General features: G+C 38.3%; 1 long non-coding RNA gene across 1 annotated transcript; it reads left to right on the top strand.

Annotated features, from left to right (window-relative positions):
• Positions 1-251: 251 nt before the first annotated feature.
• LOC128803682 (uncharacterized) lies at positions 252-22,289 on the top strand. Its single transcript, XR_008435805.1, has 3 exons — positions 252-332; positions 1,139-1,224; positions 21,715-22,289. It is a non-coding gene; the product is annotated as an uncharacterized LOC128803682 (long non-coding RNA).
• Positions 22,290-25,726: the final 3,437 nt, after the last annotated feature.

Below are 25,726 nucleotides of genomic sequence, written 5' to 3'. Positions count from 1 at the left end.
ACTGGTTTTACTGTGTCTAGTCCCATTCTGAGTTTGGAAGCAGTAAGAGGATATTTTTTGGTCCCTGCCAGGATTCACATAAGGAACTGTCCACACTCAAATACTTCACTGTCTTCAGTGCTAGTGCTATCTAAAATAGCAGCTGCAGTTTCTGAAGAGCAGCATATCTGTGTGCTGTCAGGGATGTGATAAAGGTTTAGAGAGAAAAGCAGTGTGGGGAGCCCAGATAGCACCCTGCCCTGCCCAGCTGCTGCCAGGCTCAGCCCAGGAGCCATCAGCCCACCTTAGGCCCACTTGCACAAACCCAGAGGAGCACAGGGGCACAGTGGCAGGTAGGAGTGGACCTGAACTGAGGATTCCTTAGGGACCACCACCTGTCTGGGCCTCTCCCAGGGCTGCCCCAGCAAAGCTCAGCCCCAGTGTCCAGGTGTGAAGTCTGTTACCATGGGAGCAGGGCTCTGAATCACCTTTTGGACTAAGAAGGCTACTGCCCAGGGGCAAGACCCTTAGTGTGATGCAGGGGAAAGGCAATTTGGCATCTCACAAGATTTGGGGGGAGGAATCAAAGGTAGAAAAAGGGAAATGTTTAGATGATTCAGGGAGGAACAAAATGGGAAGTTTGAGGGTTATGCAAAAAAAAGGGCTTGTTGTATGTAAATTGTGGGCTGGTCAGCCTGTATGTCTGGCCACACCCCATGCCTGGTCAGCAGTCTGTCCTGTCTTCTCGTTAAATTGCTTTCTAACTGGGTCAGTGACCCTTTGTTCTGTGCATATATGTGTGTACAAAGCTGTGTACATGCATGGGGGTGTGAGTGCAGCGACTGCAGTCAGACCATGGCCTGGAGCAGCTCTGTGTCCCTGGTGCCCTGGCTGTATGAGTGTGGTGTGTCACACTTCATACAGTAATGAAGACCAAGCTGGTGAGCAGGTGAAGAGGCCTGGGAGCAAGGGGGTCTCTAAGGGCCAACTATGAGTACAAGAGTGCCTGTGTATCTCTAAAAGCTGGAGAATGGCTACTGGGACCTGGGAAGTGCCAGCTCTTTGTGTTTGTGTTTATGTATGTGTTTGTATATGTGTGCATGGTGATTTGCACTAGGAACTGGAGTGGGATCACAACTTTGGGGTTTTTTATGTCCAGGTTCCAGTAGCTGAGGAAGGTGAGATCAAGGGATAGCTACTTGTCATACTGTCTGAAACCAGCCACTGACACACAGAAACACACAGGTATATATGGATATATTTATGTGTATATAATTGTGCATGTAGGTATGTATGTGGGGTGTGTGTGTTCAGTGTGTGCATGTCCCTGCTGGGAATACATCTTCAGCTTCACTTTAAATTGAGCCATGGGACATGGAGCAGCCTTACCTCTATCAGGGTTCTGAATCCAACATGATCCATTTTACTCTAACATATTCATTCTGTATTATGTTTATTCAACTGTTTATTTTGTTTCCTCACTCATCGGTCATGTTAAAAACCCAGTGTTAAAAGGACAGCTTTCAAGTGCAGCAAATGTCTTACAGTAGTGCTAGTGCTGTATTTTAGTAACACATATCTCTTTCTGAACCCATGCCATTAGAAGCAATTATTTAAAGCCCATCCTGCTGGAGCACGTGGATGCTGGGATAGACCCATGTGGTACCAAGAAGATGAAACTTTTTCTTATCTCACGAGCCACTGACCAGGAACAGAGTGCATGGAAATAAGCTCATGGCAGCTGTGAGTCTCCACAACTTTTGCTCAGCTCTCCATGGGGAGGAATGACTACCTTTTCTCAATTAATCCTGACAGAAGAAGGATTGGACATGTGACAGCTGCCTTGACAAATATCTTGATCATAGTGCTTAATCTTTCCTTGACAGTCTTCACAACCAATGAAACATAACTCCTCTCTTTAAGCTTGACAAGATCCTGGAGAGCTCAAACTAATTGGTAATGTTGAAGTTTAAAACCTTTGAAAAAGTGTTTACAGGTTATAGTGGCATATATCTAAGTACAAAATTCTTTAACACTTCCAAGGCATTGTGTTATTCTGTTCTCTGCTGAGGGCAGTTGCTTTACTTCTGCTTTTGCTGACCTTCCTTTCTCTCATTTTTGCAGTGCTTGCTCAGGTCTTGTTTTTATAATTCCCCTCCTGTACTGTAGCATGACTGTGTTTGAATTTACAAGATGATATTTGGTGAGTAGCTGATCTCTAACTAACTGGGGTGCTCATCGTAGTCAGCATTTTAGCTTTTAGATGAATAAAGCATGAATTTGCCTTCAAGGTTCTGTGAAATTCTGACTGCAATATTTAAGAAAACATCTTTGGCTTCTTTCAGGTCCTTGCCCCCTTTTGCCCAAAAGAGGGCACTCTATACCTGACTTTCTTTCAATTCTTTTTACTCCTTTTTTTTTTTTTCTTCCTTGCGTTCAATCATTAATTGCACAAAAGACAGTGCCACTTTTTATTTACAGTTCAAAATACGTGGCTCTCCCTTGTTCATCTCTAATGAGAATTATTCACAAAGTAGGGAAAAGAAAAACATTCACTGTAATGCAGTGAATAATAAAGTACTTATTTCTTTTCAGTTGTTCCCCACATGTAAAAAACAGAAATTGGCTCACAGTCTGACCTATAGTGCTAATGAGGAAGCAATTTCATTGGGGAAGCAGAATTTGGTCTTTCCCATGGTGGAAGCATAAAATAATCCAGTCTTATGCCTTTGTGTGGCATCATGTTGGGCTTCTCTCTCTTAATCTTAGTGCTTCTTGGGACAAATGTATCATAGAATCGTGGAATCAGAGTACCAAGCTGGAAAATGCCTCAAGGATCCTCTGGTCCAACATTTCTCAGTAAAAGAATGGTCTGGAAAGATGGGTAGGCACCCTATCTAACTGAATTGTAAAAGAATCCAGTGTTGGGGAATCCTCCACTTCCTCGGGGAGATTATTCCAATGGCTGGTTGTTTTCACTGGCAAAATTTTTCATGTTATGTCCAGTAGAAATCACCCCAGGAGTGACTGGTACCCATTACCCTTTGCCTTTTCCCTGGGACTCTGTGTAAAGGAAGAAGTTTCCACCTTTGTGGCCACCCTGTAAGTATTGGAGCATGGTGACAAGATTTCCCTTAGGCTTTCTTTTCTCAGGGCTGAGCAAACCCAGGTCTCTTAGCCTCTGCTCATACAACATTTCCTGTCCTTTGGTTGTCTTTGTGGCCTTTCCCTGGACTCTCTCTGCTGTGTCCACATCTTTTTTTGTATAGCAGGGACCAAAACTGAACATGCTGTGATCTGATCATTAGGGGGGGATAAGGATTTCTTTGCCTCTGCTGGTGGTGGCATATTATATTAGGGTTTTACCTCTATCTATCCCTAAACCTCTCTCTATCTTTCTAACACATCATCTGTATATGCCACATTATCTCTATCTTTATCCATATTAATATAAACATATTTTTTCTTTGATTCAGTTTGAAGTCTTGCAGATCATACTCTTAGAAAATCAATTAAAGAAAAAAAAAACAAACTATTTTTATACACAAAAAAAAGGAAAGTTATTTTTACTTATTGCTTAATAAGATATCAGACCAAATGTTTAACTCCACATATTTTATCTGCTGACTTTGCTGCTTCTGAGCACCAATGCTGTCTTAATAGCTACTATTGCTCAGTTCTCAGGGTCAGGTTTAACCCACCTCTACATCTCTTCAAGCCTTCTTGATTTCCATTTAATTGTATGTATTTTAAATCAGCTCTGAACAGGTCTGCCTGACTTTCCATTTGATATTCTGGTAGTCAAATCTCTCCTATGACAAGTGCAGGTGAAGCAAACCCACTTCATGTCTTCATGAAAAAAAACTTTTGACTTCAGAAATTATATTTGTCAGTAAGAGATTCACATGTATTTATATATGAAGTCATAGTTATATACACTTTTAAAGACTATTTCAAGAGCTGTAAAACATATTTTTAGAACTGTAGACTCCTATCTCTGGCTGCTCAGCTACATTTAAAAATTTACTGCTGATGCTTCAGTTAAAGAATCTTTACTTGGATCTCAGTTGAAGCACTTGAGGCTTGGCAATCTCTTCAAGGAGTCTTTGTTTATGCCAAAAGGATGTTGCTTCCTTAGCCCAACGTGATTTCAGCTAAATGGAAAAATATGCAAATTCATCCATAATATGGAGCGTTACCACTCACCATATATGCAGAGAGTCTGCCTTTCTCTGCGGTCATAGGCCATTCCAGATTCCCTCATGGAATTTCAACACTGGGACAGGAGTTAATTTTTAATCTAAAATTTCTATCCCCAGGTTAAACATCCAGAGGGTGGTTGGGCATTAGAACAGGCTCCCCAGGAAAGTGGTCACAGCACCAAGCCTGACAGAGGTGAGAAGTGTTTGGACAATGCTCTTGGGCACACGGAGACTCTTGGGGATGGTCTTGTGCATGGCTGGGATTTGCATTTTATGATCCTGATGGGTCCTTTTCAACTCAGTTTATTCTGTGTTTCTGTGATCATATTTACCTGAATAGTCCTGAAACAAAGTACCTTATACAAAGAAAAGTTTAGAAACTGATTGAGTTGAGGTATTTTATGTGCATATGCATACACACACACACACACACACACAGATGAACACAAAGACACATACATATGTATATTTGTACATATATACACATCTCCCTAGAAAGAAAAATCATCCCCAAAATTGTTCAAATTTGATTTTTTTTTCATGAAAGGACATTTTCTATGAGAATAAGTGCTGATTAGATAAGAAAGGAATTGTTTAAAATAAAAGACAAGAAACACATAAAATCTGCTCCATGGTGCAGCATAAGATTTTGAAATTCTTTATGACGAGCAAAGCTTTATAAAGCATGGAGAAAATGAGTAAGGGATCAAACAAGATTGTTTTCTTCATGTAAAAAGTTGTGAGAAAGAGTAAATTTGTTACATTCAAATACAGGATACTAAAAATGTGAATGGAAATATATTCTTAACATAGTTAGGGATAAGGAAAGATGTATGTGAAAAATGAAAGTGACATCAGTTCAAGTAAACACTGTCATTTGATTCTAAAAAATACACTGGTTTATATCCATTTAAATATATAAATGGACTTTCATGTTGATGTAGGAAAAATAGGAGGAAACAGATAAAGGAATCAAGTTGGCACAGCAGTGTGTAATATTCAGGAGGCCTGGTGTTACAGTATTTAATTAAAAATTTAAAAAGAAATAAATTCAAATTTCCTCTATGGAAGTTTTCAGAAGTTACAAAAGGGATTGTATCAGGCTTTTTGTGATGTGGTAAATTTGTTCACCTCGGAGAATGATTCAAACCATAAGAATGAGGCTTCAGTAGGGAAAATTTTGCTCAAAATTACTCACATGGTAAGTGTGACTGGTTTTCTGAAATGGAACCCTGTAGGAAAATGAGCTAGAATTACAACCTGTTAGTAATATTAACCCTGTGGGATATATTATTGGGAAAAGTGGTTTTAATAAATAATACATTTTTATTCAAGGGACACTACACTGAAGATAAATGTTCTGAAACAGGGTATTGTGCACGTGAAAATCTTGGAAACTGGGATACTACTAGAATAATGCAAAAAAAAATCATTAACTTTTGATCCAGCTGTCTTTTCATGCTCTTAACACTGCTTATGGTTTAATAACATTTTACTACCACTGCCATTAGAAAAAGTTGCCTTACTCTAGCTATGCCATTGCATGCAGTGTTCAAACACAGTCCTCTTACAAGTTTTCAGTTAAAATACAATAAACAGAAATAGATGTGCATCTATTTTGTTCAATATAATTATATATTGTGACTAAATATGTAAGAAACAAGAAATCAGGAATACTATATATTATTTTCACTGTAGGTGATCAAAACATTATTTAGTGCTTCTATAATTATGATGTATTAGGAGAATTCACATTCAAACTAGCAACATCCACCTGAATGGTTAGACTAGTTAGAGTACACTGAGCTATAATAGAAACCATAATAGAGAACAGTTTAAAACATGCTAGCAGACTTTTCATTGATAATGTATTCAGCTAAGTTTGTTGTTAAAAACCCACAGGTGTAAAGCACATTAAAGTGTAATTGCTCTGACAGTTCAAGGCAATTGTTAAATATTACATATTAAGGCATATTTTTACTATTTACTTTTAAGATATTTATGCACCTGAGAAGCCACATCTAAAATATCATAAAAGAGGAAATGGTAAAAAAGGAACCATAAACCCAAATGACAAAGAGAATAAGAGTTATGAGCACAGTTGGTGAGAACTGTAGTAAGTGTATAAATGTACAATGAACTGCTGAATGTTCTCACAAACACATTTTCTAGCATAGAAAGAAATCAAAATGCACTTACCCACAGACTGCTGAACACTACTGAGCTTTCACTAATCTCCTGGAACATTAATCACTTGCAAACTTTAAATTGTTAATGTGAATAGAAATGAAAGAAACAATCTCTTTCTCACAACACAGTTTATTTACTTTTCTCAGAAATTATTAATCAGTCTGCAATTGTTTATCTAGCTCTTAAGAAATGTTCACTCAATCTTAATGACATCTCTATCTCCAATTTGAGCCAAATGAATTAGAAATTGCAAAAAAATAACTGGATTGTGAAGCTAGCAAGCTACTACCAATAAAATTACAGGGGAAAAATCCCCCTGCTTGTACTCTCAAAGAGAGAAGAAGTAGAGACTTCAGAAAGCCTATTAGGCACTAGATTGTGGTTATTGATTTTACATAGAAAGCAATCAAATTCACTTGTAAATCCCCTTCAGAGATAATTCTGTTTGAAGAGCAGACAACTCTAATTGTTAAAACATACTTTTCTTGTCTACCTTTAGCATGTAGCACAATCACATTAGCTGCTTAATTAATGAAGGCTGTCTTAGAGCAAAGTCCAAGGAATTCAGAGACTTCAGTTTTGGTGTGAATCACAAACAGATTCAGAGAAAAGCCACACATAGTACCATGATCATTCACAAACTCACTGAAAGATTTCTGCCTGCTAGATTGGGATTTACACACTTATAACACACAGAAGTTCCCAGAGAAACTTGTCTTTTCTGTCACCCCTTCAGGCTCAGAGAGGTTCTCTTGAAAACCTTGTGGTTGGCAATCATGGGTAGCATATGCAGAAATGCCCATGCTGGAGAAGAGCATTCCTGATGTATGGACTTTTGCAACTGTATCTCAGAAGGTGGAATGGTGTAAATGGACATTTTTCCTGCTGAGGACAAGTGAACTGGAGTACAATTCTGCCAAAATACATGCATATGTCCTGAAGACTCAGGTGAAGAGCAGTGGGAGCAAAACCAGCTCTCCATCTAGCAGCTGGAATTGGGCCTTCTTTACAGAAGCTAAAAATGAGAGAAGAAAAAGTTAAAGGAGGTTGTCTGTTGCTCAGAGGAAGGATGCCCAAGTGTGGTCCCACAGAACAGGCTGTCCTTGCCTATTTCCCACAGCTAGTGTCACAAAAAAGCCTACACACTCCAGGCAGCAAGACTGAAAATCCCAGTTCTCATCACTTGATAAAAGTGAGACCTACTCCTACTTCTGGCCATGACTTGCCCCAGCCATGACTTACCTCATTGGGAATGCATGTCTTCTGTGGATCTGTTAGTGTGTTACCTTTCCTCATACTTCTCCTCAGCTACTTCTCTGTAGCTGAGAATTTCTAAACCCTATGTCTTAAAGCTGGCTGGCTGAATACCAGTTTCTGTAGCCTGTCACTTTCTCACAATTCACAACAATATATGCAGTTCTGAAGATTCAAGAGTACACTGGACAAATTGCAAATGTAATTTAGGTCTAAACATTTTCTGCTAGCCCTGCTCGCTAATGATGCCAGTTAGTTTTCTGTTCAATGCCCTTTAGTATAGCCATACACCAAGTGCTTCCTTGTATGAAGCACTGAAATGAAAAAATCCATCTTGTAATATCAGCAACAGAGACATGACCAATATAGGAGGAAATGAAGTATTGTTTCTGGAGCACAGCAATTTTTGAAAACTGTTCTTGGCCTGCTGATTAACAATTGCTTGCTGACTTCAGAAATATTGCAGCAAACTTGTACAAACTTGTACATCACAACAAAAAGCTTTTTTCTTCTTGATTTTACTTTGGCACTTTTTGTGAATCAGAATCTCATTGATCTGCTCATGACTTGCATCAGTTTATTCATTGGCTCATTACACAACTGGTTTTGGAGATGCAAATTCAACTTTGTTAGAGGAAAAGGGGACTTGTTTGAATTGATCCAAACCGTAGTAAAAAGTAAGACAGGAAAATAAGATTTCTTTTGTTTTATTAGAAAAGTGTAGTGTTCCCTTACTGGTAATAAAAATTTAATGAAAAGCAATTAGCAAAATAAATAATTTTCAATAAAGGAAGTAATGTTCTATTAAGTCCTACTTGATAGCTCAACAGAACTGTGTTTTATATTCAGTATTAAATGCTACGGTAAAGAAATTACAGAAGTTCTGCCAGGCATAATATGATTTATTCACCATGAACACGCAATAGTGACTGGTAGTATCTTTTCTGTGACAAGACTAAAATTAAACTCAGGACTTTCAGCAGATAAAAATACCAAAGCACTATGAGCTATGAAGATCTCTGTTGGATCTTAACTCTGATGGTGATTAACATCCTGTGATGGAAGTCATGCTTTATTTCAAGGTTTCATTTGTAAGTGTTGTACAAATTCATAACAAACAGACCTTTCAATTAGTGCTTTATCAGTTTTTAATGCCTTCTGGGATGATGGACTGTCTATAATAATGTTTTATTGGCCTCTATTGATGTGCAGTCACTATCCATGAAATACTACTGTCTGAAATAAGGAAATTATGCGTATTAATCACATATTATCCACTGAGAATACATCCAATACAGACATTTGTGGTGATGAGATTATTCCTTCTTCATTGTGCTCTCCTTCAGCAAAATGCCTTTGCCAGATCTGGCAGCATTGTTTCCCTAAATCTCCTGTTGCAGGCACCCTCAATGCAGTGGTAATCCCTTCTCATTTCAAAAAGTTCATGAAGAGTTGAAATTACAAATTGGTGTCTGTCTGATTGAAGGGCCTTATGTATGCGATGATGATATTAACTCTCTTAGCAATCAAAAAACCAGCTCCAAATCTCTATATGCTTTATCATTCCTCTTAGCAATAAAGATTGAGGGGAGTACTAGGAGAGTAAATGTTTTTAATTTGGCTCACTCACTACCAAGAGATTTTTAAATGGAGCTCTATGATCAGAGGAATGAAGGAATATTGCCTTCTCTGTTGCTGATTTCCATGGTTTGAGTAGTGCAAGTTTGGAGGGAAGATTTTACGTATAAACAGCTGATGTCATCCACGCTTGTCCACTGAAGTTTTTATACATGGACAGATAAAATAAAATAAAACCAACTATCCTTCTGTGTTTCCAGAATGATTTTAGGCTATGGAGCAGTAAATCACTTAGTGTTTCTGTGATTTTAAGTATCTTTATTTTTTCAGAAATTCTGAGCATAGTTTTATCCCATTTCCAAAGTTCTAATTCCACTCCTGCTTGGGAAATATTTCAAGTGTTATTTGGACTTCCTAATTCTATGTTTAATGTCTTGGAGAAGGAAAGAAGAATGTTAAATGTTAGCTGGCATGAAATATAACAGTTATTTATCTTGTGTTGCTTTGTAGAGATAGGTCAGGAAAATAGATACTGGTTGGAAATGTCAGAGAGGTCTGGGAAAGAATTCCCAGTCTGGCAGAAGAGCAGTGGCAGTGCTGGGAAGGCAGGAGCATATCACTGAGTGTGGTGACATGCTGGCAGTGGAAGGGATGCTGGTGATGAAGATGCTCCTGAGAGCTGGGGTGAGGAGGGACCCGTGGTTGTAGCTGTGTCAGCTGTGCCACAGTCACCGTGTGCTCCTGCTCAGCCAGAGGGAGCCAATGACCACCGAATGGGAGACTCGCAGGGCAGCTGCAGAGAGCAAAATTTCCATGTCTTTCAGTATGATACAGCAGGTATCTGCTCCTGGTGTCTGAGGAAGTGTTAGCTACTATCCTATGTCTTCACCTAAATCCCTGGAAAAAGGAGTAAGGAGTTCCTGGCTGTGGTGTGAGAAGGAGGCAGTAAATTCTGACGAGAGCTTGGTGAGTGCCAGGGAGTGCTGTGGGCCTTGACAGCCTTTAGAAGGATTCTGCTTTTCACCAATGGCAGCTGCTTCTATCACTTGGCTCTTCTACTGATTAGAAAAACTGGAGCCAAAATTCCCAGCACAAACCACATTTTCTTAGGTCTTCTCAGATATATTGCCTCTATTTAAATATCCTGGTGGGTGAGGGAATGCCTTATCTAATGGAGTGGGACTGTCAGTAAATAAAAATCTAAATTAAATGAGGATCCATGACAGGAAAGGTGAAATGAGAGCTTCTCTAATTGCAAAATAATTTCATTTTGCCACGCTAATTATTGAAGTATGAGCTTCATGTAATTATACGTGACTGGAAACAGCTCCAGCTAACGTTCACTACGTTTGCCCAATTAAATTTTACAGCATTGTGTTTGAATACAGCCAGTTACACTCATTAATAAAACTGCAGGTGACAATAGACACGAAGGCCTTCTGAAAGGAAGGTTAGCATTTACTCTTTCTTTTGGTGCTGTGTCCTGCACATCTGTGCAGAGGAAGGACTGTACAGCACAGTTCTGTACAAGATTTGCATCGTCATGTACACACAGCCCTCCTGTCTGCTATCCACTGGGAAGGCCTTGCTGTCAGACAACTTTGCTTAGGTTTGTAACAGAAAAGAGAACAGCACAGAGACTTTTGGGGAAAAAAAAAAAAAACTCCAACAAAAAAACATTAACCTGTAAGACAGAACAAAATATTCAGCAGAATGACCTGAGAAAATCTCCTGAGACTGAATGATTTCTAAATATTTTTCTCTCTCTCCTTTCTCTGAGCCTCCATCACTTTTCCATTGATTTGAGAGGTTTGGAATAACTCCTTTCTACTTCTGAAACATTTTCAAATTAATTTGATGCTAACCTGTTTTTACATTATCCTATTTTTCTTCAATATTTATCCATTCTCTCAGGTCATTTATGTCTGTTTCTGGCTTCTATCCCAGTCCTCTTGGATAATTTCAATGCAATTTTTTTGGTGTGTTTTATCTTTCTGTCCCCTCTGTCACTGGACTCATCCCATGGTCTCAAAAGTGTCAGTGGCTCCCTCACAAGTCTTTTGGTAGATATATATGCACACAGAGACACACACACATAGAGGTTGCAAAAAAAGGGAAAAGTCTGTTACTCTTTTAGCCTTGTTCTTTCCTTCTCTTTTCAGAGTTATGAACTCCTTTTTTTTTCCCCTCACCTTTCTCTTTTAATATAGTTCTTTTTGATATTTAGCAAGAAAGTTACTTTCTTGACCTTCATTCTTTATCATTGAGGTTGACTGCATAGCATACATGGCCCTCAAAAATACAGTGTTAAATATTAAAGTGATTAAAATGATTTTTCAAAGAGAAAGCTACATTGCACATTTCTTTAGCCCTCAGACCAAAGACCCATGTATGCCTTATATTCACTTAATTAGCTACAAACTCAGTGAAAGAAACCAATAGATTCAGATTCTGTGAATTCTTTGGCTGGATTTTTTTTTTTTTTTAATTTCCTGTGATGTGAAGTCTTCATATTGAGGACCAATTTTCACAAGTTTCAATCACCAACATGTATTTACACAATTTGCCATCTGGTTGACATTACTTGAGGAACCTGTAACTATGGGAAATTTTGTCTTGGAAAAGGAGCTGGAGGTGGCTGAGTCAAGTTAATAAGAGGTATAATAAAAGCAATATGTTCTGTATTATCTTGTTCTTTCAGTGAGGTCTGTGCCTACTGTACTGACCCTGCACCTCTTTAGCCACACAGCATTTTTAGGTGGTGATTAGAGGCTAAGGCTGTGTCAGAGACTGTAATCATGATCCTTCAGTATTACAACAATAAGCTTAAGGCTAGAAGAGAGAACTTGAGAGAGACAGAGTAAAAGGTTCCTCCAGCTGCTAACCCCAACAAATAAACTCGTTTTAAGCTTGATATTCCAGAAATTATGATATTTCAGGTCCAGCTTATTAAAAACTTTCACTCACTGCAGTCTCTGTGCTGGAGACATGGGACACAGAGGTGCTCAGCACTTCTAATCATGTGCATCTTCCCATCCCGTAGGTAATATGTGCTCTCTAATTCTGATTACCAGTGGGATGGTGTGCACAGAGAAATATGTGCTAGCAAGAACTGTAGGAATTCAGCTATAATTGGGAGAGCTGGAGAGGTGTGGGAGTCACCCACCCCAGGTGACAGGACATAAGCCAGTGCTGTTCCCTCAGCAGCCTCACTGTGTTCACAGGGAGATATGCTCCAAGGAAGGAGCTCTGCTCCAAGCACAACACCCTGCAAAGAGCATCTTTTGCCTTGACAGGCAACTGCAGCCAGTGCTGTGCTGCACTGCCTGATCCCTGACCTGCATTCCTGAAGGACCTTCCACTTGGCCTTCAGTAGGTTTGCACAGAGCCACCTCTCCAGGCTGCCACGGTCCCTCTGGCTGGCATCCCTGCCCTCCAGCATGTCAACCAAACCACACAGCTTGGTGTCATTGGCAAACTTGCTGAAGGTGCCCTTGGTCCCACTCACCAAATCCCTGACTAAAATGTTAAAAATTGCTGGTCCTAATACTGTCCTCTGGGGAACACCACGTGTCATTGGTCTCTATTTGGACATCAAATCAGTGTCACAAATCTTTGGGTGTGACCATCTGTCCATTCTTCATCCACTGAGTGCTCCCCCAAGTGCTCCATCAGAGCGTGTCTCTCCAGTTTAGAGACAAGGATGATGAGTGGGACAGTGTCAAATGCTTTGCACAAGTCCAGGTAGATGATGTCAGTTACTCTTCCCTCATCCACCACTGCTGTGACCCTGTCATACAGGGTCACCAGCTTTTTTAGGCAAGATTTGTCCTAAGTGAAGCCATGTTTGCTGTCATCAATCACCTCTTTATTTTTGTGTGCCTGAGCACAGCTTCCAGGGGAATCTGTTTCATGATCTTGCCAGGCCCTGACGTGAGTTATAATTTCATATTTGACACAAAAACAAGGAAGCATGGTTTAATTCCTACTTATGTCCCTGAGAAATAAAATAAAGACATCAATGCTGTAGGTGATAAGAATTAAAAAAAAAAAAAAAAAAACCAAAAACTTTTGCCTGCCAATGTGCTCACAAAGCACAGAACTTCCCTGACAGCATTCAAAATAGATCCAGAATGTAAACTTAGCCCCACCAATTTCATGGTATGCTTGCAGAATACTCCTTATCTATGTTTGCAAAGTAACAGGTGTATGTATAAATAAATACATATTGCTATAAAAATTCCTATCAGCCTTGTTTTTTAAAACTTGGCATGTATATTATCTATAAATTGAAAAAAAAAGTTATTAAGCAAAAAAGGCCATGCTTAAAGAAGTCTGTGTTATTTTTATGATCTCTGAAGTCCCAAGACAGACTTGCTCAGAATGTCCTTTAACTGCTCATTTATGTGATGTCTGTGACAGTAAATGGAAAAGTGGAGGACCACAGTCTTTCATCATGCCTGAGTAAAGCAATATTTTACTGAGCTTGTTTTGTGCCATCTACAGTTGACAAAACACTGAGATTGCTTTGTAACATTTGATAGAAATAAATCGAGGGCATGAAAGATATCTTACATCAAAAAGTCCTCCCAGAAATGTGAGTTTGTATCCAAAAGTTAAGTGCAGAACAAGAATATGAGTTAGATTTCTGTTCCAGAAAGACAGAAGCAAGAGACCAACAAAATTGTTGGTGACTTCAAGGACCAGATCTCCATGGCTCTCACCTGGAGTGCATGTGGAAGGAGTGGCAAGCACAGAAAGAGTCAGGGAAGAGCTCTGCTGCTCAGCAGAGAGCAGGACTGCATTTAGCAGTTACTGCTTTTGTTTTTTCCACTCTGTTTACGAGAATTTGTACAGTAAGTTTCCTAAACAAACCTTCACTTTTAGGACCAAGGATCACTTTCCTCAAAGAAAATAAACACTGAGAATCTTGAGGCCTACTGAGTCAAGAATCCAGTGCTTAAAACACGAGCCAAAACCTTAGAGGTTAGATTTCAAGCATGGTGGCTGGATAAGTTGGGGAATGTATTTTTGCTACTGTGGTACAAAAGCAGGGGAAAAGAAGTTAAAATTCTGACTGTGTTGTTTCACTCTGCTTTCAATTTCCTGAAAATGAAAGGATTCATCTGAATATATTTGACCACCCGAGGAAGCAGGTTCTCCCTTTGCTTTAGTTCTTGGTGTGCCCTCCTTTGGACATAGCTGATTGTGGCTTTGGAGAGTATTTCACAGGTCCCAGCTGACTCAGACACTGTTTGGCAGAGGCTGATCAGCCTTTTCTGCTATTGTTTTTTATTTCTTTTTGTGCTAGCTCCATCTCTAAGTGTTCAAAGAACATGGCCCATTACACTTGATTACTAAGAACATCTTGCAGTCTCCTTTCAGAAGAAAGCAATGAAAGTTTTACCTTACAAAGCAAGAGCAGGAAATAAAAGGCTGTTAAAAATTAGAGAAAGAAAAAAGACAGGAAAAACTGACTCAGTAACATAAGTACTGCATAAAATAGCAAGAACACGGCAATGTCATTTGAAGTTATGATTCAGACAAATATGAAGCATTTGCATTTTCAGCCTCAAACATGTAATTTCTTAATCACAGCTTTTTTATGTGATTACAGCTGCAAAACTCCCAGAGGCTCTTTTTTAAAAGTTTTAATTGTTTTATTGTTTTCATTTTTTTCAGCTAACTACAAATGGATTTGGGGGGAATTTTAAAGATGAGAATTTGTGTTTGGCTTTGATCACTAAAACTTTTATTTTTACGCTTTTCAGGGGTGTGTTAGATAAGAATGCAAAGTTTCCTGTTGAAATGTATTTTCAGTCAGTTTTTTTACTTGGAAGAAATGAATCCAAAATTTTTTGTCAGTTTTATGAAGAGGAGAGTTGTTTATGATTTCCTGTTCAGCAGTGGAATCTATGTAAATATTATACATTTTAAAATTTTCTGTATATTCGTAACTGTGCTTTCTGTTACTAGTTCCTTTGCATCTCATTCCTCCTCAAAAAGTAATAGATTAGTACCAGTATGCTTTTTTTTCCAAACCAAATGTTTAAGTCCTTCAGCAAGTAAATAAAATTTCACTCAGACTGTGCTGAGTGGAGGGCTGATAAATGAAATAAGTGGAGCAGACATGGAGTATGTATGACTTACTGCTGGCTAGAAAACGAGAGGGACAGCATTAGAATTCTGCCCAGCTCCACAAACCCAACCACATCTTGGTTGCAAAGACTGTCCACATTATAATTTAAACTTGGATCTGGAGTGTGCTTTTGAAACAAATCTGATCTATTTAGTGTGGTTTTGTTCACACATTTAAGAGCAGGTTCAGAGAAATAGGTTCCTTTCAGACAAAACAGGCCAGATGGTCTGACTTGTGTGCTCCTTCTACTAACACCCATCCAGGCTGTGAGCATGGGTTACAGATATTCTGAAGCAGAAGATGCAGAACAAGTGTATTGTGAATGTTGGATCCTCAGCATTGTGTGTCTCAGTGTGGCTGTTTCTTGCATCTTACAGCTGCAGATTCAGCCAAAGTCAATGCTCAGTGTTCAACAACTTGGTGGAAATCAGAAAGGGAGAAATCTTCAATTATATACATATATATATATATATATATATATATAAAAATAAAAATACTTTTTATTATGAAAGTACATTTATATTTTAAATCTGGAATTTGGCTAATGGGCACGATTTTGCCACAGAAGTGAAGCCAGATAAATGAGAGAGAGTCAAAGGAGTTCCACATGAAACACTGGTAGTGTAGAAACTGAGGAATATAATCCAGAAAAAAGATAATTTGAGTTCTTACTAATTTATAGGCTGTCATTGTGAACACTGTCCAAAGCTTCTACAATGTCACAACATTGTACAAGAACAATTTCACCTTCCTGAGAAAATTTTATTCTATATAACTGTTTTCTAAGATTCTGCAGGTGAATTTTGGCTAGTATTACACTGTTAGAAACCCTATTCCAAAGGTTAATTCTAGCTCCACAACACCTTCCAGCTTTACATCTCATGTTCAAAGGAATTATAATTCAAGTTCCTATTTAAACAGATCCTTTCATTAGCTCTTCATCTTCTGAAATAGATTCTTCCTGTAGAGAACAGACATAGTGTTGCAATTTCCAGGACAGTGCTGGGATACTTGTACCCAGAGTAAAGTTTGGACAGCTTCCCATGGTTTATCCATGAAAGCATCCAAGGTATTTTCTGGGCTATCCTGCCTCAACCAAAGAAAGAAGCCCCATCACTTGGGGTTGCTAATGGGTTGAACTGTAAAAAAAGTATGTCAGCATTTTATTCAAGATGAAGCAAATGTGCTAAAAGCTTGCACTAATAAACAGGAAACATATGTTTGCCTAAAGCAAACACAATTTTTGCTCATGCAAAAGTCATGAGTATGTGCAAGGAGTCTCTGAGGTTTTTGAACAGTTTTTAATATGAGATGAAGCAGCTAGGTAATAGCCTTTGGTAATGCTGAGAAGAGGAAATGAGAAGAGAGTCCATAATCTTTAAAACTATCACTCTTCAAGTATCTTAGAAGAGAAGAAATGGGAATTGGCTATAACCTGGTCTTGTGTGTTAGCAGAGGTACAATTGCAAGCAATATTATTAGCATACAAATTGATATTGTGCAAAAGCAGTCTTTTGTTTGAAGGTAATGGCCACGACACTGCAAAAAAAGAGCAGCTTATGTTCTAATGTAGCAGAGGAAGCAAATAAGCAATTTACACTGCAAAAACTTGTTGTTCCAGAAATGTGACTGGAAAAATTATCAGTTTGCAAGCAATTTTTATGTTGATTTGGGAAATTTTTGAATACAATTGATTTGTTCATCAGTCCAACACTGTTTTCTGTTAACACACTTGTTCCTTTTAAAGGGTCAGATTTTGACACACTGGCAGAAATGAGAGTATAAGAGGATCAGGATCTAAATGCTGCAATTGAGATTTTGTTTTTATTATTTTCAATGACAAGACATTAAGATGTATATCCCTGGCATAAGGAACACCTGCAGGTCCTCATTTCACTGATGAATAGCCAGAGAAACACCCTCACCCAGCAACAACTCGTAACGTTACTCATCCAAAAGGCAGAACCTTAAGAAAACAAAGTCCGAATTCAGCAGTTGAGAGCTCTGAGTGTATCTCTGGAGCACTGAGTTAATCTTTATTAACCCACTAGGGGAGGATCTGTAGGACTTTTCAAAGGCTTGGATATCGGGCATGAGTCTAAATATCTTGCTGATCACAACCTAAATGAAGAGCTAGGCAGTGCTTCTTGATCAGAGCCATTTTGAGGTGAGGTGGATGTGAAGCGATATGCAGAATAAATAAAAAGACTCTACAACCTGGGGTAGTTATGAAGTAGGTATGTATTGTTGGCACCTGGCACAAGTGAGATAGCTCTCTGAAAACTTGTGCCCTGAGCCTCAGTCTGAGCCACACCTGTATTTCCAAAGATGTTCCATATGCAATACATTACACAACCTTTCCATGCATATTCAACCCCTGGCCCTGCCTCTCATGCTAAATAGGTCCACACCCTTCTGGGCCTGCATGGTTTGCTGTGGTGGTCCTGCAGGGGTCTCTCAGTGGTCTTCTGAGGCTGAAGATTGTGGTCTTCCTCATGATTGAACTTTTGACTTTTCTCTTTTGCGCGTGCGCTTTTGGTCTTTTGGTGCTTATCTGAGTATGTCTGCCAGTCTTGATAGGCTTGGAGACAGAGGAGCCTCTTTATCTGGGTTCTTTGCCTCCTCTGGTATTGTTCTTTTTGCGAGAAGCTTCAGAAATTTGCATTTCCTATGGCCTTTGTACTATGGCAGAGGTTTCTTTAAGTAAAAGGTTAAAATTCAACACATAATTTTGCAAGCTAAAATTTAAATGCTTAATTCATTTTGTTAACTCAAGTGAACTCCAAAAATCTCTATTTCAGATGTTTCCACAGTTAAGCAATACATGGCACTGTGCCTCTGCTGGATCTTTACAGTGCAAAGAGAGTGCTGCTTTGGGGTGTTTATGAAAAACAGTAGTGCAAGCTCTATTAGGCATCCAGTTAGAGGTAAAAACATAAACTTTGTGTGAAGATTATCTGGGTAATTAAATTACTAAGTAAGCATTATGTCAGGTAGGGGGAGGATATTGATTATATTAAATTTTGACAGCAGAGGGCAGACAGGTGTCTTTATTCCCCTCCAGATGATTATCTCTTGATAAATCAAATTCCCCTCAGTGGTCTTGTTGCAATTTCAGAACAGGCATATTATTAACAATACTGACTTGTTCTATATTGGAAAAGATAAACTTCAGCAGGCTGAACAGGACTGCCAGCAGAGCTGCACAAATCCTGTGGATCATTTGGACTGTTAACCAGGACTTTCCCATTGCCTATTTGCTTCTGGAATGTGAACTTCCAGTGTTCATTTTCAATGTATATATATACATATGTATATATATAAACCTTCCTGAAAATTTAGTTAAGTTTAAGAAACTAAAATTACTATGAAGCTAAGAATAGTCACCTTCTCCTCATCGTTACCCACCTCTGGTGGCCCACAGTAGTCTCTCTTTAAACACAGTAATAAATAGGGCCCCCCAGGACAAACCAGGGGGTCCATGAAGCAAAGTGTGCACTGTGTAGGGTACAGATTCCAGGGGAAAGAGACTGCCCCATTACCTACACCTTAGGAGGCAGAATGGACTTTTCTAGCCTGACAAGCAGCACATCTCCAGAGCCCTCTGCTCCCGAGGGCTGGACACCTGACCCTATAGCTGGGAAGATCCTGGTGAATGGAGAAATATTGCAGGGGACAGAGACAGGAGGAGGTTTCTTGCAGGACACAGAAGTGTTCAGAGAAAGGGGCCTACTTCTCCCAGAGCTGTGATGGAGCTTCAGAGGGGCAGCACAGCTTCTATGGCACAGCCATTTCTCACTCACCATCCTGGCTGCAGGGAGCTGCTCTGGGAAGTTTCCTTTCTTGACTGAGCTCTGGGACTGCTGAGTTGTCTCAGGTACAGATGCCAGCAGTTAAATCTCTCATTGCTGTGCAAAGCGTGGGGTGTGACACGTGGTGCTCTGCTGGGCATCTAATCCTGACACAAAGGACACACAGGTTTTTTTGTTTGTTTGTTTGTTTGTAAGAATATTGCAGACATCAGTTTTCCTCTCTTCTCACTAAACAGAGAAAAGCAAACCCCAAAACATTTAAATGACATAGGTTAATCTGCTCTTGTGTTATTGGCATCATGTATTAATACAGGGATATAGACTACTTTCTTCCATGTTTAGTTAGTATGGGCATGTAGCTTTGCACATATACAAAAATAAATCTGAAAATAAATGGTTACTATTTTAGTTTTAATTTATACTCAAAGACAAGAGGTATGGTTTCTCTGCAATAGTTACATTTCAGCTATTTGAAGCCAGCTGAGCACCAGCTGTGTGCCCACAGCCTCTCAAGGGTGTGATTATTTAATGATAAAACTAATTTTCCTCAGTGCTCATGATTACCATTGCAAAAATTATTTTAACATAAACTGAAGTGGTGAATTTTTGAGCTGTCAGAAGGCAGGGTTGGTTACTCAGAATATTGAGCAGCCTTTTCAGCAGAGCTGTGGAAAGTCCCATAAAATAACGCTACCTGTCAAAATCTAGGCTGAAGTCTAGAGTCCAATTTACGTTAGAGAGGCAAATAGTCTGTCCAGCTGAAAAAGAAAAATTTCTACTATGCCATAAGACCATAATTTCTAGTTGTCTTTTCTTTAAAGACAACAGCTATTCCAGGTCAAATGGGCTTTATAAGCACTATTTTTGGCATCCTCTGATGCCAAGACACTGCACTGGGGAGAACTTTCTCTTCACTCATGTTCAGAATGAGCCAGACATGGTCCTTTGGATCGCAGAACCATAGAATCGTTGTGTTGGAAGAGGCCTGTGAGCTCATGGAGTCCAACCGTGCATGAAGATGAAGGCTGAGGGATGTGGTAGCCCTTGAATAGGACTTTAGAAAATAGGATGAAATTTTGAGGCAAACAAAAAAAGCCATTGTGGTGATTCTTATGAGATATAAGGCACCCTCATTTTAAGGAAAGCATTTGCATAAATCACTAACTTTATACTTTCCCTTATTTTCCAAGTGGATGCATTCCCACCATTGAAAGGGCTACCAAGGACCATCCTGTCTTCAGTATTTGGAAAGGCAAAGGAATGAACGAAATCTAATTTCTTATTTTTCTCCTGTCAAACTGGATGTTATATACTAAAAAGGAGGGGGAAAAAAAGCATTTTGAACTTTGTGAGATAAATTGTTTTTAAGGTAGACCAAAAAAAAGCTTTTAGGTGGGACCTTTCCAAAAATGGAAAACTATAAAACACTTTCATTTTTAGTTGCATCTAGAACTTGTAGATCTTGATGCATAATTTTTTACATTTCTCTAAATTTTAAAAATTATTCTAAATTTCACTTTCACTTTTAATTTCTCATTTGACACCTGATACAGTTGCCAAATTTAAAAAGAGAAAATCTATTTTAAAACATATTTTGGTTTACAAATAAAATTTTTGTCTTATTAAAGTAAAACATTTGATTTTGAAGCATTTGCATTTTTCATATTAAAATATGTTTTTTATTTATGCCTCTCTAAAAGTTTAATATTTGGATAACAGTATTAGCAGGTAGGAAAAAACCCCAAACCCTCTAATTTTTGTGTTCATTACCAGAATCCACCACAGACTAATGGTTCCAATTGACGAAGACAACATAAGCCTAGAAAAACCACCATTAGTCATAAGCATGGGTTTTCTCTGGAGGATTTCAACCACCCTCTCTTTGGGAGACCTTGCCAGATGGCAGCTGATAGCAGTGCAAATTTTTAAGCACAAAGTAGTACCAGCATTTGCTGTCTGATAGCTGCCCAAAAATGCAGGATTAAAATTTCTATATTTTTAGGTGTACTGCACTGAAAGAAGCAGCCATCTTAAAATTAAAACCAAAGGATAGAGTATGGGGTACAAAGACTATATCTGAGGGTTATTATTACCATGAGTTATTATGTAAATGATTCCCCTTGCTCACAAATCCACACACACTTTTTTTCATCCTGATTTAAGACATAATTGCAGTCCTTGACAGATTATCATTGATTTTTTTCTCATAGAATGAATTAAAATATTGAAAGTAGAAAAGGATAGAATGGAACATTATGTCCTATTATACTAATCAAATGTACTAAAACTAACCCCTCCACCCCAAAACCACCTCCTGCTGCCATCTACTGCATCAAAATGGGTTATGAATGAACAAATCCACTTGGCACTTTACAAAATGAGGTCAAGATAAGTGCATGAAAAAAATGAAATCAAAGCCCTTTATAGCTGGCAGGATTCTGCCTTTGTAGCAATGAGTTTAAATCAGGGCAGCAAGATCAACATGATAATTTTCTGTTTCCTGACTGTCCTTTGTAGCTGTTGTGAAAGTTTGTTAAAAATACTTCACTTCTTCCCGCAGGATGTTGCAGAGCCAATAGCAGAAGTTGACTGGAAAAAGGAGCTATCATTTGTCAGGAGGGTAGCTCCAAGGAAAGCTGCAGAAGAAGATGCACTGCATGTTACTTCAGAGGCAGGAAATCCCTCTGTTCCAAATGGTCAAAGGACAGGGCAGCAGAAGGCGGCAAAATGGAGCAGCATCCACCCCTGACTTGGAGCACCCATGATTAGGACCTCTGTAAGACTTGCTTCCCCTCCACAGCCTTCCTTATGGGATCCCTTCTGCAGTTATATTTAACTCAGGCTGTAACAAAAGGATGCTGGCACAGGTCCTTTACTACTGAGAAATAACCCAGGAGTGGGAATATAACTCACCGTCTTCAGAGGGGCTGTTTTTATGTACTGTAGCAATTTCATTACTGTGACAGTTAGTCAATGCAATAGAGCCCTTGTGTAAATGAGCAGGAGATCTTTTTCCTTTATAAATTAACACTAAAGTATTTCTCTTCATTTAGGGATGAATGAACTTGACCCACCTCAAGCTCTTTGTGCACTGAGTTTTTTGGGACGTGAGTTCCAATCCAGTTCTGAGTACTGTCTTTGTTTAGTAGCCATATTAAACCAACAAATCTAAATAAATAAATAATTGACTTTGGCTTTGAATTGGTTGGAAAAGATTCCCCTACACACATCTGGGTATGCCTCACATTTATTGTGATATACACTACTCAATAACATTTGGTACATTTTATAGACCTTCCTGTAGCAATTCCCCTCCTGAATGCTTATGCTTTAAACAGTTCCAGATTTCTCAAAGGTCTTCCAGGAGCCCATCTCTATTTCCTTTCACTTTCCTTTACACACCAATGGAAGGACCTATTTAGCACACTGATCTTTGCATCACACAGCATTTGCTTAGGTCAGTGATTTCTTGTGGTATCACATCCTGGAGCTGCTCCTCTGTGCTAAGTACAGCTTAGTGCTCTGTCACCTTTCAAACCATTTGAAAATGCACTTCAGATGTGATAACTAATTTGCATAAAGAAAAGACATGATCTAATGTACCAACCTGAAAGGATCTTGTGAAGAATAATTTCAGAAGTTTGCATATATTGAAGCATTAAGAGAGATGTTCTTCAGTCATTTAATGTGCATACACATTTTCAAGAATGGTTTCTAAAAATGTGACTACTCAACACATTATACCCTCTTAACTTGTAGTCTGAGTAATTCAGGTATGATTCTATTTCAGTTTGCAATGAAAGGAAGAAAAAAATTATTAGATGTAAAGATCACAGAGGTTACACTCTCCTCATAGTCGTGCATTTTTGACTGTGGCAAGAAGAGAAGTACTGGACTAGTTTTTACATATTAAAATTTAACTTTGTGTTTAGAATTTGCCAAAAGAATTTTTATTATGGTAAAGACTGATATTTTTTCTCATGAATGACTTGAAAAACTGGCATTTTTTTGCTGCTGCTTGTTATCTAAGATGCCTTAACACAGACCATTTTTACTAATTTAGACCTTCAAGGGGTGTTCCCACCTGCCTCCATCAAAAGGATGCAAGTTCCTCCTGGGTCCCAGGTTATATCTGCCAACATTCATGGATGCCTCAGATATCTGAGGGGATCCAGAATAGCACTGTGGGTTTGTGCAGAGGCAGCTGAAACACATTTTAGCTGCCTTTAAAGTTCTAATTTGAAGTTACTTTTACATATTTGCACAAGCTATTGATTTTCCCTGAGTAGTTCAACATGGGCATTCAGTTCATTGCTTCATATCTTGAAACTTACGTGTTATCTTGAAGTTACGTGTGCCTTGTAACTGACCTCTTATATTAATATTTTCCCTGCTTAATAATTTGACAATAAACATCATTAAATTCACTGTAACCAAGAAGTGGCATGCAATTTTGGGGTGTTGGTTAAAGTAAGAATTATCCAATCAGGACTCAAAAACTAGACAAAGTATCTTTGGTGGTTTGTTATAAATTCCTGGTTTGTCAGCTATGTAAATGATTAGTTCCTAATAACCTATCTTACAAATATATAATTTTTAAAAAGCATAAACAATAAACATGATTTAGACTAATGTTCAGGTTCCACTGTGCTGGCTGTTTGGGAATAATGACATTCCTGCATGAACTACAAATACTCAGCTCTGTGCTGACTGCAGGATTAGTAACTATATTAATTAATATAAAATTAAAAGTTTGCAGTTGACATGGTTTTTAGCTAGCTTAAGCTAAATACTGACTTTTTGCAAGTTTTTGCATTAATGAAATTAAATAACCTCATCTGTATGGGAAACAAACTTAGGAAGAATTGCAAACACAGTAAAATGAAAATTCTCTTTTGAGAATTTTGTGCTCAGACAGTATGGAGATGGGTAGCAGCATAAAAATCTTCAAACAAATTTGTACAAATGTTCAAATATTCCCCCAGCATGCATTTACAATATTTGCAGCTAGTCATCCATTTCCTACTGAATGCTGTGTTCTGGAAACCAAGCAAAAAAACAATAGTAGGGAGGCTAATTAATCATAAATGAGTCTCATACTTGAGGATTTTTATTATCCCTAAAAGACCACAGTAACAGCTCCACCCTATGTACACAAAAAGAATATAAAATGCTTATGGAGTTACTGGGCTTTTTTTACTGATTTGCTGTTTTATACTCTAGGGAAGACAGAGTGTGACCTTCTCAGAGGCTCCTTACATACATTGACCAAAATCATAAGCTTCTGAAGAGGTGTAATTTTGGTAGATAACATCATTTTCATTTTGTTTCTTGTAAAATGAATACCATGCAGATACCCTGTATTTTATTAAAATATGAGTGAAACACATAAATAGTTATTAATGGGCATAAGGGAATTATTTTGATATTTCCATGTAATGGTCTTGGACAGTAGTTTGCCAGGCTATCACATGCAGATTGAACTGCACAGAACCATAAACTTGGTACTTAGTGTACTAGTAATGTCTAATTATGAATTTTTTTTTTAAGAGGTTATAAATGAACATATGTAGGCCTACTAAGAATTCTGTACTGACTTGCAGTTTTTCTCTCCTTGAAGAATAGGTTGTATGAGTGCCTGAAGTATCTGAACATTTGAAATCTCTATCATGGTATTTAGGTTATTTAGGAGAGCAAAATAGACATCTATCTGCTGAGAGGGATTTATATGACAATAAGTAGGATGCAGAAGGAAGCCAGCTTGGATTTTCTGCTTATTTGAGTATTGCTTCAAGAAAAAACTCAGTTCAGGAATATTTAGTAAGTAAATGTTACACTACCTGAACCAGAATAGTTTAATGCTGGTCCATATTTTGATTATTAGGAAGGATGAGTTTGCACTGTTTTAGGCAGTGCTGTGTTCTTTCCAAGGCAATTACTGCTATTTCTCCTCTTTTGGGTGTGAAAGTAAGAGCTAAAGAATTAGGCTTGTGGAAAAAGCCTATGAAGGATGAAAACAAGGGGATGAGTCAGAAAAATTGAGCAAAAAAAGTGGCTGAGGAGTTAGTTCCATTTTTAGATGCTCTTTATTTGCTCATTTCTCTGTTGATTTTTTTATTGATTTAAACATTATTTGGTTTTAAATTTCCCAAACAATTTAAGAGGGAAAGTCTATGGCACAGTGTCAATAGAAGGGTTTTTCTGGGTGGGTTAAGTTAATTTACATGGAAAAGTACTTCCATTTATAGTACAAATTAGAAAAAATGTAGCTGAAAAAAATTACTCCTGTTAAAAACTAATTATAAATGAACTTCAGTGGAAAATTTATATGCTCATCTGAGAAGGATCTCTGGCTTTTGCCTTGGAGTGCTGAATGATGATTAGAATAAAAGGTATTCCTGCAGTGGAGCCAAATACACTATAAAGGCTGTACTGCACAAGCCCCAGGTTTCCATAGTGTGGAACCCTTAGGCATCAACTCATGTTTTCCAGTTAAGACTTAAGACTGACTAATATTCCTCAATATGTGGCAAAAATATAGTCAGTCATTTATTCCTCCTGGAAGCATATGA

The sequence above is a fragment of the Vidua macroura genome, chromosome 2 (genome assembly GCF_024509145.1).
Source record: "Vidua macroura isolate BioBank_ID:100142 chromosome 2, ASM2450914v1, whole genome shotgun sequence".
NCBI lineage: Eukaryota > Metazoa > Chordata > Aves > Passeriformes > Viduidae > Vidua > Vidua macroura.
This window is presented reverse-complemented; position numbering and strand designations above follow the sequence as displayed.